The sequence below is a fragment of the Cupressus sempervirens genome, chromosome 4 (assembly GCF_028749045.1).
Source record: "Cupressus sempervirens isolate cs-2001-9-10 chromosome 4, ASM2874904v1, whole genome shotgun sequence".
In the NCBI taxonomy this organism is placed as follows: Eukaryota; Viridiplantae; Streptophyta; class Pinopsida; order Cupressales; family Cupressaceae; genus Cupressus; species Cupressus sempervirens.
The window spans coordinates 804,694,729-804,707,649 of NC_143121.1; the positions used below are offsets into that span (position 1 = coordinate 804,694,729).

General features: G+C 32.9%; 1 pseudogene; it reads right to left on the bottom strand.

Annotated features, from left to right (window-relative positions):
* Positions 1 to 1,133: 1,133 nt before the first annotated feature.
* Positions 1,134 to 11,996, bottom strand: LOC149563838 (protein TOPLESS-RELATED PROTEIN 2-like; annotated as a pseudogene).
* Between the last annotated feature and the right edge of the window lie 925 nt (positions 11,997 to 12,921).

Genomic DNA, 12,921 nt, shown 5'->3' on the forward strand with positions numbered 1-12,921 from the left:
TTTGTGTGTGATATCTTCTTACCTACTACTAATGAACATGACATTGTAAGAAGACTCTGAAAAAAGATAATATTTCATGAATATCACCATGTGTTTCTACACATTTTTCCAATTGATGATGTAGTAATGCTTACAATACTTCACCATATAACACCAATCTTGCCTTTCGTGCCATAAAATCTCAAGATTTTTAGTCTATGTGCATTATCCCTGAAAAAGGTTTCTCTTTGATTGTATGAAATTTGATAATCTACAGTTTCAGCTAGAGCTACTATTTTTTTTTTATTGTACTTTTGACAGACCCATAAGGGCAAATAGGACAGTGCAAAGAGAGCTACTAGATTGCTACATGTAATTTTCCAAAAAGCATAAACCTACTGAATCCACTTCATTTCTGAGTTTCCACATATCTATATTATCTCTTGCATCAAAATTTATATGGACCATAACTATTTAATTACTTTTAAATTTGGATGTTGTTTCTGAAAAGAGGATTTAATATTATACCAAGACAGTGAAATGAGTAAATAGTTGAAACTTGACTGACATTGCAGCATAATGGAAATATGTGTTGCTCATACATACCAACATAAGCAAAGAAAAGGCAATATAAAGTAGCAACAATAGATATTGGAATGGAGGCAAAGATTGCTCCAAATTTGCCTAGAATGACAAAAGCACAAAATCAGCTTTGTAAATTATCAGGTTTAAAATATAATATCCAAATACTATAGAGAATAGAGAGCCCAACTGAAGATGATTATCACCAAGAATATGGAAGAATATCATAAATCCTGTTGCTATTTGTAGCACCCTGTGACTTCCAACTCGTGTCAATGCCAAAAGACTAGCATTCTCATTGCATGTAGATAACACACAATTTAGAGTTCTGAATTAGTCCTTATTCATGAGGGCCAAGGAGCAGTTGAAAGTGCTAGGCCTCTTACACTAATATAGTGGACCCATTTAGAGTTCCAAACATCCCGTCCAACAAGAGTTCAATTCCTTGCAAAAATACCTATTAGATCTCCTCCCTAACCTTCCTCTAATAATGCTAATGTCCAGACACAAGGAAAATAGGAATGAGAGAAGTAAACAAGAAAAAGTCCACTCCTCACTTGCCAACCTATACCTCAGCTTAGGATAGATGGAGGAGGAGCTGTGGAACTTGCGTACCTTGACACAACATAAAATGAACCACTAGACTGCCAATTCAAAGCACAACAATCAATACACTTTACAACATATGGATAATTAACAAAGTAGTCAACAACTACAAAAACAATTAAATATGAAGACTGGAATTTGGAATTTGACAAGCTAACCTCAATGAGTGAGACAAAAGCAGCAACCATCATTGCAAATGCTTGTCCTGCATCAAATATGGGTGCTTCCCATTGGAATGAATAGGGAATCCTTATCCTGCAGAATAACAAGAACAAGTGAAAACTGTTTTCAAAAATGTGATTTAACATGAGAAATTTGTAAGTCATCAAATCATCCCATGGTTTTGCAAATAAGAAAATAACTCATTGCTATCTACTACGATAGAGAACATGCTATAATAACACTATTAACAATTAAAGCAATGAACCATGTATATAAAATATATTAATAATGCAATTGCACTACTATCAGAAGTACTTCACAAGACAAAATGAATAGGAATAACAATTTTTTAAAGTGATAAAAAAACAAACGAATAATGTGGCATTTCCTAGAGAAACTACAACTTTCATTCTGGCACAATAGAAAGTGATGGATAAATTGATAATAGATTGAACCAACATGAAAAATATTGACTTGCAAAATAATAAAATAAAAACCCCTCTAAAGAAAGTTATGTGCACAAAACTAAATAACCACATGCACTTGAGAGCACTGAAAGTGATCTAGCTATTGACAATAGTAGAAATAAAAGAATTTATATAAAAAGCTTAGCTCAAATAGGAAATAACATACAACATGGATATATGAACAACAGAATCATTAAAAATTGACAAAGTAACTTACCATCTAAGTCTAGTACAAGGGTTATAGGTGGCCTTTGCCTTGCTTGTTTGGGTAACAATATGGGTCGATATGGAGAAACCACTTTCGAGAGATCAGAAAAACTTTTGATAAATAAATATGGGTCAAAATCATCAAGTTCATCAGAGGTGCTTGAGTCATTGCCATCATTAACACCATATTCTAAAGACTTTGTCTATTGCATTGTGAGGAACAAGCATGCCCCATCTGAGTTAAGGAAATCTTCAATAGATACAGTGTCATATGTATCATCAGATGTTGCATTTTCATCAACAAGAGGCCATACAATTTAATTTTTAGTGACATAAAATGCTTGTGATTGAATAAATTCATCTTCAGGAAAGCTTGTTGTATTTGTGAAAGAATCTTGCACTGTTGCAGTTGCATCGATATACACCCTGAACACAAATGTGTCTTTAAATACGTCTAGAGATGAATAAAAAGCAGAGGAAGTCATATAGTTCTCTTCAAATGCAGCATTATCATTGTCTTGTATGTTGTCTACTATATCGATTCACTTATCATCAGCCTCGCAGTCATCAACTGCAAAAAGAAAAGTGTTAATGAGTTCAATATTCAATGCCTTGCCCATTTCTTCTAAAATATTTAGATATTTAAATCATTCCATGAAATCTAAGAATTTAAATTAAAAAAGTGAAAGAATCTAAAAGTATGAAAATTTGAAAAAGATGTATGTGAACCTTGGTACAAAAGATTGGAAAAATGGATTTCTTTGGAACACAATAAACAAAATTGACAGAAACAAGAGCTATTAGAAATCCCTGAAAAATGGATTAGAAAAAGGCAACCAATTTCAATGGTAAAGAAGAGAAGTAAAGCAAGTCACACAACTATCATACAAGAAGAAACAAAAAGAAAGCATTTCATGGTCATGGCTATGTAATACAAGGTTTCTCTTGACCCTTCAAATTTCTATTTTAATGATTGATCATTATCATAGATCTGTGGTATATGTCCATAATGTCTGCCTGTTTGTAGATTTGGTTCATAACTCGAGGACTACCCAAGTTTGACATCAATTATCCACAATGCACACAATCATTTATCCAAGTTAAGACTATGCTAAAAAACATGTAAAAAGATAAGGCTTTGTAAAATATAACACATTTGACATGTCACCATTTAAGGTTTTGTATAGTATGATCCTCTCTTGTTGCATTATTGATCAAATGTTGTCCATGATTTCAATAAAAGGAACCAAGAAAGACAACGACTAAAGAAGATTCACAAAGTGTGACAGGATGAAATCCTAACAAGATCAAACTTTGTTTAGAACCTATGTTTTGGGGATGTTACAAGTGGCAGAAATGTCAGGAAATTGTTGTAATTTGTAGCTATTTAATTTTATATAATGAATATAAACATTGAGAATGAAACTGAAAACAATTATACTTAGTTGATTAGATAGTCAACTTTTGATTCAGTCGAAATGTTATGTACAAGAGTAAACTTGGTGTAATATAGGTTAAAAAAAGATGTAGATGATTGGTTTACTTTTGAATGATAATCTTATAAGCTTAAGTATCTCAAGCTAACTTCAATGTCAATCTTAAACTATGAGCCAATTTTGAGGCAGGTTGCACATACCCTTGAGCAATATAAAGCTTGCAAAATACCTCCCATGTCTTGCACTAGAAGAAAGTACTAAGGAAAGATGTTATCTTGGTTCCTAAAAAAACATTTTTAGTGGCAGAGAAAAAAAATTCTATACCTATAGAAGGATCACTTCAAAATGCATGGAAAGGACTAGAAATACAGCAACCCCCAGCACTAAACTAGTCAAAGCAATTCAGGTGCAGATTATTAGTTCATTAATTAATTTTAGTTTTGAGAGGTAAATGGATATTTTCTAGGTTCTTAACTTTTACATTGATATTTATTTGTATTTTATGTAAAAAGAGTCACGTACGATGTGTTTTATACCATTCTCTTAGTTCAATTTTTTTTTTAAAATTATGTGAAAATTACATCTTTCACATGGATAAAGGTACAAGTGATAAGTTAAATTAAGCCATTAGGCCTTAGAAATATATTAATGATTTTGGATGTATGTGGTTGTGCATAGGCATATGACAACTATGCCTCAACCAAGGCATCATCTAAACTTATCTAGTAGGTAATTGTGGCTTGACCTTGTGTCTACACCTACATCAAAATATATCTTGCCTCTTTATGAACTTTCACATAAGTTGTCTAGTAGCACTAGAGTTTGCATTTTTAACCAATTTTGGGGAAAGGGACTTCATGGAGATTACTTCCAATAGCTACAGTTTCATGTTTTTCTAGTAATTAAAGATTTCTGTTTTGTAGAAGTCACATATTTTTCATGCAAACATTCCACACATCAGCTGAGTTGAGATGTTTTTAGATTCATCCACTTGTTTCAGATTTTGTTCAGATTCATCTTTCGTGAGGCTTGCAAAATATTACCACAATCTTTGAAGTAAGGCTCATAACATGCATATATGCATATCCACAAAATGGAACAATGAACCTTCTAAAACTGAAGCAAGAGTATTTGTATCCCTATTATGATATTATCCATTCTTTTCACATGTATCATGTAGTTATATTACCATTGTATTGAGTTATATTTAACAAACAATGTGCCTTAAAACATTTTCCATCGGTATGTCATCTAATTATTTTTAGTTTTTATTATTTAAATATTGATCAAAACAAAAATTAATAATAGCATTATGATACACATATTCCATAGGTATTTATCTAAGTGCCAACTAAAAAAATTCTTTAAGTTAATAATAACCGACCTTATTATAATAAGGAAGGTTATTAAAGGGGAAGGTTTCCAACATACCACCACTAGCACAATTAGCTAAGGCTTCATCATCAGGCATATGACGAACATGTGAAAATTGGGTCTCAACCGCAGATTGATGTGTTGTATTCATGAATAACTATACAAAGAGATAATAGTTTTCTTATTTACAAATAGGAAATGGATCCAAAATGACAACTCCTGCATTTATTTCTATTGGCAAATTTAGAAAAAAAACAAATTAAGTTCAGCAATATTGACAACTTTTTGCCAAAAAGTAATGTTCACTTTGAATGTAGATACATATGAAAAGACAATCCTAACCTAAGGTGACCTTCAATGTTTTGTCTTCTCAATGGCTACCGCTAAGCCACAACATCTAACTATTAATTAGCAAAATGCAGAAGTAGAATTCCAATACAACAATAACCTATTCTAGTCTATAATAATGTTTTATTTAGCTGTTAGAAAAGTCAAATTCCTAATTTTATTTTTTTAAACTTTCAAACTCAAAAAGCATTTAGGAGAAACTTGCCCATAAATAAAACTGCAATTAAAAAAATTTGAAACTTAGCAACATTCTCTGAGAATGACAATGTATTATAGCCTCTCCTCAAATATTAAAGTTGTAGTTCTAAGACAATTATTTCACAATCCCAACTATATCAACTAAATCTAAAACATATTACTTCTAAAGTCTTTGTTTCAAAACCTTACATAATCAAATGAATCTCAAGATATTGACAGCTTATGGCACATTAATCAAGAAGAAAATGGTTCTACAAGCAATGCAATCAAGCATTATACAACTTGTTGATCCTTGCAAGAGTCATTTGCCATAGAAAATGCAAGTCTTAGATCTTGAGTTTGATAGTCATCATTAGCTGACTCTCTTTTATAATTGGTATCCTAGACTCATTTTCCTCCAACATATTCTGACTAGCCATTGCATGACATGGAAAAATGCAAATTGAAAGATAATTAGGATACTAGTCTAGGCTTTTGACAACTTCAGCTGGTATTACTTAACGAAAATGAGATGGAAGGATGAGTCCTTGAGGCTTTGTAGGTCATTTAATGATGGATCCATCATCTCACAACACACTAGACCAATCAATCTTAAAACATTGCATGATTTGTGTTTTAGTAGTTCTAAGCATATCAATGCATGAATCAACGGAAGTGGCTATATTAAAAGGCATTTCAAATAGCTAGTTATTCCCTCTTTGTAATTGGGTGTGAAAAGCAGGAAATGATGGTTATAGAGGTGCACTCCACAAGGAGTAGGGTTTGTGTCATGGTAAGTGCTTAGTCATTGCAGTCAAATTTATTGCAGTACACCTTAGGAATGTCCCCCTTGGTCAACTAGCACTAGAAGAGGAGGTCTTACCCTCCTCAATAATTGGTCCTAAAGGGCACTACTTGGTCACAATGTGGCAGGTTTTGGCCCTAAGTTTGACATCCTAAGCACTCAAGAAGAGACCTACCTTAAGAGATTTGGTACAAATGCCCTCAACCCTTCTCAGGTTACTGCCAAAAAAGCCCCACTCTAGTTCAATAAGCTTCTTTATGATCAACATTATATGATTCTTAGGTTTAGAAATAGTTGTAGGCTAGTGTTTATAGTCAAAATGATGAAGATAGATTTCAGTGTGTCTCTGTCAGATTACTCTAATAGAATAAATTAATCTATGTCTCTGTCAAATTACTCTAACAGAATAAATTAATCTATGTAATAAAGTTAACAAGATAGAATGTAGAACAAGTATTATTTAAAGAGCAACATGCAAGAAGGTAGGTATGAGAAATTAATTTAATATTTCTCACTTATTATGGAGATGTTGAAAAGACTAAAGAGGTGTAAAAGTAAATGAAATCATAGTAGCATGCCATTTACACAACAATGGTAAAATTACAAAATGTAAATGGAATTCAATTACCCCAGAATTGAAATAGCTACAACTAGGGAGAAAAAAGATAATACTATATACAACCAAAAAAATAAGGGCATTCAAATACATTCCATGGGCAAATTCCACTTTGAAGGGCCTCAAAGATGTAGAATAAGAAAATGTAGAAACTACTATAAACTTATTTTTTCTGGAAAGCTTAGAATTATGTCTAGAATTGTTATTTGGATGATTGTGTTACTTCTTTGATCATTCATTTATCCTTGAGAAGCAGTAGGTCCCATTGCTCCTAATTGTAAGAAATGAGGTAAGTTTTCTTGATTTTGGTACATGGTGAACCATTTTCTCTTTTGCCAAAATTGTCCAACTCTAATGACTGGATGGAGTGGAATATGTCAATTATTCATTTCATTGACCACTATATCAATGATTTGATTAGTAGTCATTTTCATGGCATTGGTCATGGTTTGATCTTGTGCTCTATAGTGGCTTAGCAACATTTGATATGTGCATGAGTGGTGGGATTTATGGATAAGGTAATTCTACTTTGAGCACTGGAGGCAACTTGTGGTAGGGTGCCTGCATTATCACTTGTCTTCTTATTGATGGCCAAGGTCACTGTTTTCCATTTGTACCATTTACCTACTCTTTTTGAAGATGCAACCATAAATTGTGTCCACTTGAAACTGATGAGTGCTATAAAGCTAATCAAACTATTGCTTGTATTTCCCACTATTATATGCTATAAAATTTTGTGAACCTTCTATCTTTGTCAAATGCATACAACAAAGTTTTTTCCTTATCTAGTTCCCTTTTAATGTGGGGTTAGGCCTTTTCCAACATGACATGTAGTGCTACATCAATGGATGCAATTGTTCGAGTAAGATTTTTGAAAGGGATTGTATCTTATGAAAATACGAAAGTCTTTTGAATGTAGTTGCATGTTAGTGTGAATAAGGTTATTTGCTATCTAGCTCTTTCTTAGCTCTTTTCATGCTAGGTTAAGGTTACTTAGGGCATCTTCATCAAATGCATACAAAAAAGTTTGTTTTCTTATCCAGTTCCCTTTTAATGTGGGGTTAGGCCTCTTCCAACATGACACATAGTGCTACATCAATGGATGCAATTGTTCAAGCAAGTTTTTTAAAAATTATTCATATCTATTGAATCATTTCTTCAATCTTCCATTGTGCATCAATATCAAAAGGATCGGCATTAAGAAGTGCCTGCCACATACAAAGCCCTTATAGAATTAGAAAAGAAAAAAGAGGCAGTACCTTAAACAAGCAAAACTTTGTACGTCTCAAGCTAAAGGTTAGAATTAATATAAGTACCGAAGCATTATCCCCCTCCAACAACTAGCACTTTATTCTCCCATCCTAAACTAAATGAAAAAAGGAAATAAATAACTAGTATAATAAGATTAAAGTTTAGATATGAGTTTGAAACATGTGCAATCCCTAAGAAAAATTAGTCATGACTATACTTGTTTTTTATTTGATTGTAGAATAGATGTGGCATACTGAGTTTGAACCCAGACTTGGTGTCAACACCTTGATTTGGCAGACACTTGGCAGATTGAAGAAACCATGAAATATAGAGGATTTTTAGTGAACTAAATGCTTTTTTTGTGCACACTTCTCCGAGTCAGCTTTAAGAGAGATATATATTTATGTGACAATATATTTTGTAAGCCATTGTTGTGCACCATAGCCCAGGGGCATCATAATCAACCCTAGATCCCAAAAGATCATACATCCAAGCTTTGATCTTTCCATCAATGGTTGTATAGAAAATGAACTGTATGCAAAGAAAATAATTACAACCATCCTACCTTCCACATTATCAAGTACTGAAAGCAATGGCGAATGAATTGACATTGGGTGGAAATCAAACACCAAAACAAGTAGTGGTGCAAATATTCTTAAATATTCAATTGCAATGTCAATACATCATGTTTTGAGAAATGAAGTACCTGGATACTTTCTTTGTGGTGAGGACAAACTGAATGTACAAGTGCTTCATGGCCTTCAAATGTATATTGTTTTCGACTAGCTATTGCATCCCATACCTACAGCATAGAGAGCAAGGTTACCTCTGATCTCACATAAACTGAATGACTATAAGTAATTGAGATTTGATAAAAATATATATGGACAATATGCTTGGAAAAGGCAACACCTACAAGACTAATGCAAGTGTATTAATAAATCAATGGAAAGAATCTTGACCCAAGCAAACATAATAATATTTACAAAGGGTATTTAGTGAATATGCACTAAGGTCATATTTTCTATGCACTTCCCTTGAGAATACAAATAAAAAATTCACTTACCAAGTACTTGCCCATCTGGGCTCCAGATACAGTGGTTCATTAATACAACTAGATCTTTTAATAGGGCTACCTAAGACAACATAATAGAAAGAACATATATAATTATTACCTAAATAAACACAACACTATCCTCTTGAGTAAATACTAAATATATTTGCATGTTCCTTATTAAAAAATTAAAATCAAAATTCAAGCTTATTAAACTATGCCTACCTGCAGTGGCATTGAGTAGGTAGAAATGTCCCAAACTTTAAAGGTCCTTTGAGCTAACTTTTCCCTAGATGCTACCTCCCAAATTGAAATGTCACCAACATTTGTTCCAATTGATAGATCAAATCAAAAATCAAAATCTCCAAAAAAAACCAAAAAATATTCTTTACTTACAAAACAAAAGCCACATCTTCGTAATTGAAGGAAGAATTGTACTTCATGTGGAATTACCTAATAAGATTGTTTGTTGATAACGATGAAAATCCATGCTCATGACATTTGAAACTTGATTGAGGGTTTTTGCTACCGTTTTGGGAAGATTATCTTGAGAGTACATGGTATGAGCACCCAGATAGCTCACCTTAAAAGAAAATAGTAATGCTAAGTTTCAGTATTTAGAAGAGAAATTCTTTGTATCACTATCAGTGAACATGCTAGAGCAAAAGAATAACCTGGAAAAGATACTCTACACACACCTCATCAGATTGTCCCATTCGAAGAGGTTTCATAAGATGCTCAGAATCAATAGATTGATAATCAACTATAGGACCATTTGAATGTGGAGTTCTAGGCCGTTTAAGGATAGCAACTAATGCAATTAAATAAATTAGAAAATGGAATTTTCTATGTATTGGAATATCCAATAAAAAAAATTGAATAATCTTACACTTCTTACAAGATCTAAAAAAGACAATGTTATCCAATACAACTCATAAGAAATAAAAATTCTTTCACATGCCACTGAGCTTGTGAAATGTGTCTCCTTATTAAAAAGTATATATATTTTATGCTTCCAACAGCCATGTCTCAAGATATGGTCAAATAAATTCACCTATATTTTGAGATGGTGTAAGAGATGCAGGCCCACGAGCTACTACATGGTGTGGAGCAGAAGGATTTTGACTCACCATCCATCCCAAAGAACTAGCAGAAGAAGCACCCATGGGTTGAAATGACTGAAATCATATTGAAAGGAACTTGTCTTGTTAACAGTAACACCAAAATGAAAAAATCACTAAATAAAAAGTTATAAAAGAATTGATAAAATACAAGACTTAAATGAGTGATGTACCAGCTAATTCACATCATGGGGAGCAATAGGAAAGGTTGCTCCTTTTGGGAGTGCCCCAACAAGAGGGTTATTTGAAGGAGTTGGTGCTCAAGTTCCATTAGTAGGTGCACATGTATGATCTACAAATAATGTCTTTCTATCGGGATTGGGTTGAGGGTTCTTACAAAGTTGATGCTGCCAATTAAGACTGAACATAGAAAATCCAATACCAAACTTCAGAATATAATAACCTTAACTAAACCCTTTTTTACATTAACACTTTAATATTATATGACATTCAACAAGTATTACTCAACCTTCTCACACCACTTTCATTAACTTAAACATTGCAAATTCCTAAACCAAGTTAGCTAGCTACAACATACCTTTGATTTATGAGAGTTCTAAGACGAGATGTTTTGAGGCCATGAAATTGGAGCTTGTCATGAAAGTGAGGATTGGCCTCTATCAATTTCTTAAGTTCCATTAGCATAACGTTTCTTGCAGACTTGGACTCCCCATATTTAGATAGCTTCTCATTTTCCCTGGATGAATCCAAATCTCAGTCTTTAAATGTTGTGCTCAACATAACACAACTCCTATACAAGCTCCCAAAAAAATAAATAGAAAATTAAACTTTGCTTGTCAATCATTCCAATATGAATGCCTTTGTCAAAAAAGGGCTTCAAAAAAATGCAGTTGTATATCCCTACACGAGAATTTTAGTTCCCAATAATACATAATAATCTATCATAATTTGTATTTATGAGGAAACAATCAATTTCTCAAACTTATTATAGGAATGGAAAATTTTAAAGTATAGGTGAGAAAATGAAGAATTAAATATTGAAAAAATGACATGGGACCTGAAGTTCTCTAGAGTAAGAAGCTATATAATCTCCTTGAATAGCTCTTCATTGAAAGAAGAAAATACTTTGAGATCCTTCACTAGTATGTCCATAGCCTTAGTCCGATCTTGTCTAAACACACACAATCTCGAATTAGTTTTCCATAACCAATCATAACTGTTGTCTTTCAAAAATTCTTGGATATCTAAATCCTAACTAAACAAAATTTAAGCAATCCTTAATATGGTTCCCACAAAGACATCTAGAAAAATATACAACATTTCCAAACTTTTTTTTATGCACCTAAATTATTTATTGTTTACAAGGAGCATAGATTTCTACAAGACTAAAATTAAGGTCATCGTTCTAATACTATTAATTTTAATAAACAAATGCAAACTATAATTATCTACAAAGGAACTTAAAAAACTTACTTGTCAAGTGCCTCTAGATATTTCTATTTTCTGATCTCAAAGAAAATTTTCATGGAGTATCGATTATCATCCACCTTGGTGAACCCAGAAAGGTAACTTTCTACCTCATCCCAATCCCCTATTTGCACTTGATCCTCAAAGTACTTCATGTTGAAAAAATTCCCAAATTCTTGCTCCAATCTACAAATATCCACAAACCCAAAACATTAGAAGCCAACAAAATTGGATTCAAAAAATAAAAACACAAGAACATCCATTAAAAGAAAGATGGGTATCTTTTGTTTTCTATAAGCTTACTTGTGTATAGTTTACTTGAACTTCTCCGCATCCACAAACTGTAAGATTAGGAACACCAGTTCCCTGCTCAAAGAATTCATGTCTGTCGCCCCTGCCTCTAGTGTAACAAATCCAATAGACCACATAAAATTGCAAAAATTACTAGAGAGTCCAAACTTCCCAAAACACGTGCTGGAAAACAATGCAAAAACCAACCAGAGATAAACTTGCCTCAATGCATTGCAAAAAACCATGTGAAAACACACAAAACCCAAATGAACCCACGCATGCAAAAAACATACAATCAAAAAATGTTTCTTTTTTTACCATGTAAGCTCTATGTTGGTCAAAATTTTGACCAACACAGGGCTTACATGTAAAAAAAAGACATTTTTTCCTTAACATTTCAACCAACCTAAACTTATTTAGTTGATGGTCGCCCATGTTTGAATGATTGCCATGTCAAAAATCCTAGTTATCACTTGTAAAAAGCTCCAAAAAATGATAGCACATGTATTGATAGTTGATCACACGTGTACTAATAGTTGTTCATTTCTTAGTTTTCTTGGTTGTTACTTGGTCCATTTGTGCAAAGAGTATTAATTTTTTTGGTGAGTGGCTATTAGGGGGTGAACATAATAGGTTCCAGGCAAACGTTTTAAAATGACACTTTTAGACCACCTAGTAGCCTACAAGTTCTATAGAGAGGGCCATAAATGCATGAAAACTAAAAGGTTAGCTTTAAACTCTTCACTCACCTATGGAGGTTCACCAAAAAAACCTAGCAAATTTGAACATACAGATTACAAACTGTAGGTGCACAAAGTTAGCGTGAACAACTATTGGTTCGTTTCCCTTGTTGAGACATTTCATAATGCCTACTAGGACATTTTACCACAAGTAGTTATGTTTTTAATGTTTTTTTGGTGAGAAAATATTGGGGGTTGAACACAATGGGTGTCAGGCAAGTGTTTTAAAATCACATTTTTTGACCGCAATCTCTATAGATAGATCCGTAAATGTCCA